Genomic DNA, 5044 nt, shown 5'->3' on the forward strand with positions numbered 1-5044 from the left:
GTTTCTAACCAGTAACTGCCGCGGGCCTTCCTTTCTCTCCCTTTCTGAACAAGGTTGATCGTAGGCACCTGCCCCACCCCCTGCTGCCAGAGGGCCTGTCGGGAGGAAGGCAGACTCGACTCTTTAGCCCACAGAGAGACTTTCCATCTGGTCCTAATGGGGCGGGATGTGCATCACCAGGAGTCAGGTGATGTGGGGACACGATGGCTTTTCACACGGTCTCCCTTGGGAGGGATATGAGAACACGTGATGCATGAGTGGGGGGGAGGGATGGGGAGTGTGTGACCAGCAGGGCAGAGTCCACAGAGACTCCTAGCACTCACCCAGCTCCACATGCACCTTCAAATTCCGGGACTCTTGCCCTTGGGTTGGTCACGTGACCAGCTCTGGCCAGCGGAGTGCGGGCAGCCCTTCGCGGGCCCCGCTCCTACAGTGTCCCACGCCATGATCCACGTTCACACTCTGTCCCATGGAAGCACAGGGTCCCATGACGCTTGAGTCACTCAGTAGAAACAGCCCAGATTCATGTCTGACATGCAGTGAGCGAAATTAACCTTATTTTTTTGATGTGAAGCCACGAAGATTTGGGTTATTTATTACAGTAAATAGGGTTAATTAGCCTGCCTGAGATGATAAGCAAAAGCTAGGATTAGATGTACTGAAGTGGAAAATACCCAAATGGCCTCTAAAAATGAAAAGATGTTCATCGCGATGAAAAGCAGAACAGCACAGAAACGCCGTTTTCCCGCCTATCAGATGGGCACAGAGCAGTCCTCTGGCGGCAAGGGAAATAAATAGAAACTTTTCAACATGGATGGAGGCAGATATGGAGTCAGAGTTCAGGGCAGGAAACAGAAGTGTGTAGAAGCATTTCCAGCAGAAAGACTTCCTGCAGGTAACAGTGCGCCAGCCGACTCAGGGAAGGATGGGGCGGACGGGGTGGGGAGGGGGCAGGGGCTGTAGCCGCAAGCCCAGGAAGAGAGCCCCCACCTGCCACCTGTGGAGGGGGGCTTGGGGGACCAGGAGGCTGCTGTTGGGGCCCCTTGATGCAAGAGCAGAGTCCCTCCTGTGTCCCCGAGGCAGAGAGCAGGGGTGGGCGGCCACGACTGCCATGCAGACAGACCCCGCTTGGCGGGAAAGCAGCGGGGGCAGCAGGTGAGGCTCTTCCTCTAAGGGTACCGCCACCACCACCATGGAGAGCACCTCACCAGCAGGACCACATGCAGGAGACACACAGGCCTTGAGCCAGAAGCCCTGCATCCCGCTGTGCCCAGGGCAACACAATGAATATGGAAAACCGCACTAACGTGGATTCCGGATGCCAGGAGGGGAGGCTGGGGGGCGGGGAGCAGCCCTGCTCAGTGTCAGTCACAGGACGGACACGGTGATCCGTGTCGATTACAGACGCCAACGTGGAGAGAAGTATGCAGCATCTCCTACAAGAAACTGACCATCCCAGCAACTCAGCCAGTGGGAAACCTCATCGCCCTGAAATTTTGCTTTTCTCCAGTGGACGTCACTCCAAACAGCCTCTCCTAATGCCCTCCTTCTTCTCCATAAAACAACCTTCCTCTCCTTTGTTTATTGGACTCATCTTGCTGGTCCCCAATCAGAATCAGCATAAACCCATTATTGCTGGGAAAATAATTGGTGGTTTTGTTTTATTTTATTTTTTAATGTTTATTTATTTTTGAGGGTGGAAGGGGCAGAAAGAGGCAGAGAGAGGGAGAGAGAGACACAGATGATCTGAAGCAGGCTCTGCACTGACAGTACAGAACCCAATGCGGGGCTCGAACTCACGAACCATGAGATCACGACCTGAGCCGAAGTCGGACGCTTAACTGACTGAGCCACCCAGGTGCCCCTTGGCAGTTTTATTTTTAAGTTTAACAGTTCATACAATGGAATATTACAGAGCAGTTATGGACCAGATCTACGTATACTAACAAAAGTAAATAGCAGAAAACCTCGTAATTCAAGGAAAAGGCCTAGGACAGAAAGATACGTGAAGTGTGGTGTCAATACTGTGCGTTTTTAAGAGCGGCTGAAGCAGTAGCCTATGTCATTTTTAGATACACATCCATGGTGACGGTAAAAGCGTTTACGTCTTGGCAGCAGGCGTGCAGGTGTCTAGTGTATCGTTACCTGTATTGGGTGAGTTAAAAATGTTTCTAATTACAGTGAAAATTTGAGAGTGAATCCGTGATGAGGATCGAGGAGTGCACCTGTTGTGATGAGCATTGTGTGTTGTATGAAGTGTTGAACCGCTGTATTATACACCTAGAACTGATACTGCACTGTATGCTAACTACGCTGGAATTCAAGTAATAAAAATAGAAAATTAGAGCAAAATCCCCACAAAACATTTTGAAAGGAAGTCGACAGTCCAACCCTAGAATTCATCTAAAAATCTAGAAGGGGGGATGTATGAACAAGGAACAGCAGTTTTAAAAAGGAATATTGAGGGGCACCTAGGTGGCTCAGTCGGTTAAGCGTCCGACTTCCGCTCAGTTCGTGATCTCGCGGTCCGTGAGTTAGAACCCCACATCTGGCTCTGTGCTAACAGCTCAGAGCCTGGAGCCTACTTCAGATTCTATGTCTTCTTCTCTCTCCCCCTCCCCCACTCACACTCGCACGTGCTCTCTCTCTCTTTCTCAAAAATAAATAAACATTTAAAAAAAAATAAAGAAATTTTAGTTGGATTTGAGAGCTAAATGTAAAATCAAAATTAGGCAAGTATTAAGATTTAGGAGAACATAAATAACGTAAAATAATCTCCAAGCTTTATTGTTACTTCCACAGTAAAAGAGAAATCACATGTCACAGATTATGTCAAAGTAGATAGAAAAAAGATAAAACCCAGATAAAGAACCAGAAGGATCTATATCAACAGGCTGAGTGGTTACTTCTAAAACCACCCAAACGTCCAGCAGGAGAAACATGATTAAAACATTAATAAGATTCCCTAAGAGCGATATTATTCACCATGAAATAAGAATTAAGCACATCTGTATTTATTTGCATTGCACGACGTCCGGGACATTTTGTCAGTGACGGACGGCAGCTACACTTGTGGTGAGCAGAGTGGTGGCATCACTAGGCTGTGCACCTGAAACTGACGTAACATCGTGTGTCAGCTAGACTCAAAAAAAAAAAAAGAAAGAAAGAAAAAAGACAAGTCACCAAGCAATGTGTATACATAGATGTGCCTCTATTTACACGTAAAACCATAGGAAAAACCACAAAGCCACGTGAAAGAGAAGGATATATACCAGTCGTAAGGAGTGATGACCTTTCAGGGTGGAGAAAGGTCTGGACTGGAACTTGAGTTCTGGGCTGGTCCCTCCTCAGCGCCACCCTCTAGAACTTTCTGTGAAGGGAATGGTTCTGTGCCCATGCTGGCCATGGCCACGAGTGACATGTGGCTGTGAAAAACCGAGGAAATGAATCTTTAGTTTTACTTCTTGTTTAATTTAAGTAGCTGTGTGTGACTAGTGGCTATGGTGGGTGTTGCCCATTGATTCCATGTACTTTTATTTGGAAAAAAATGTGTCTTTTAAACAAAAAAATACCCGTGTTATGGTTTAGGTTACGCTGTGATAATAAACTGCTCTGAATTTTTTAAAAATGGAAATTAGAAAGTATATCCAGCAGAATCACATATACCTAAGGAAAACTGACAATAGGTGAGGGGCGCCTGGGTGGCTCAGTCGGGTAAGCATCCAACTTTGACTCAGGTCATGATCTCACACTTTGTGGGTTCAAGCCCCCTATTGGGCTCTGCGCTGACAGCTGGGAGCCAGGAGCTTGCTTTGGATTCTGTGTCCCCCTCTCTCTGTCCCTACCCCACTCGCACTCTGTCTCTATCTCTCTCTCAAAAATAAACAAATATTTTTTAAAAATTAAAAAAAAAAAAAGAAAAGTGACAGTAATTGAGATAGTTTGTCCTGGGATAAAAGGGTGAAATGTGGTTATAATTTTGTTTTCATACAGGTTTGCTGTTTCCAGGGATACTCATATAATATTAGAAATTTATACCAATTCCCATCAGCTAAGGGGCAGCAGGACGAGTGAGGTCCCCTATTTAGCTGACATAAGGGGACCACGTTCCATGGGAGCCGGGTGACGGGTGACAGGGCAGGGCCAATGCTCTTCAGTGACTGGGAGGTGGGGCTGGCAGCGGTCACAGAGTGGTCTTGGAGGTGATTGGCCGGGTCCTGTAAACTGTCAGGAGAGTCAGTGACCTTATCTTGAGAACGTGAATCTGGTGTCAGATCAGCTTACATGCCGTCTTCCCTTCCACGGTTAGAGAGCGTTTTGGGGAAGAACCACCAGTAACCGGGTGGCGGATGACAGGCTCTGTTCCGACAATGAGTAAGCCCTTTGAGAACGTGAACACTTAACTGTGTCTGGTTTCCTCGTGGGGACCGTGGGGCTGTGCTGGACGACCTCCCAGAAACAGAGGCACGCTCACTCTTCCTCCTTGTTCTTGGACCCGTGACTCCTTTACGACGTGCCACTTGGTATTTTTAAAATAGCGATCAGCCTGTAGAAGCCTTTACTTAGAGTCCGTTTCCGATTTTTCTGTTTGAAGGAAGGCTGAGTTGAGAGGGGAGGGATGCTAGATTTCTTCTCACTTCCTCTTGCCCAAGGCAAGGCCCAGCTGACCATGTGGGGCTCATGTGTCCATGAGAGAAGCCTTGTACCCGGCACAGAATGAGCAGAGCTGTCCAGAGGGGCAGCCGCAGAGCACAGGTTCTTTCTCAAAAATCCTCCCCTGGGGCCACCAAGCTTGGGGGAGAGGGGTGGACCATGTTTTACTTCATCTCTTTTATTTATTTATTTATTTATTTATTTATTTATTTATTTATTTAGTGGCAAGAGAATATGCTTTGAAAAGACGGCCCCTCATCAGATCATTTCCGGAACCTTCTCTAGCAAGCTCACCTTTTCTTGTGGGCAGCTCTGTTGTGCAGAGTGTGGCCCCAGCACACCACAGGTTGTTTTCTTGGGGAGCCAGAGTCATCACCAGAGGGCAGGGGAG

The sequence above is a fragment of the Lynx canadensis genome, chromosome D4, assembly GCF_007474595.2.
Source record: "Lynx canadensis isolate LIC74 chromosome D4, mLynCan4.pri.v2, whole genome shotgun sequence".
Lineage (NCBI taxonomy): Eukaryota > Metazoa > Chordata > Mammalia > Carnivora > Felidae > Lynx > Lynx canadensis.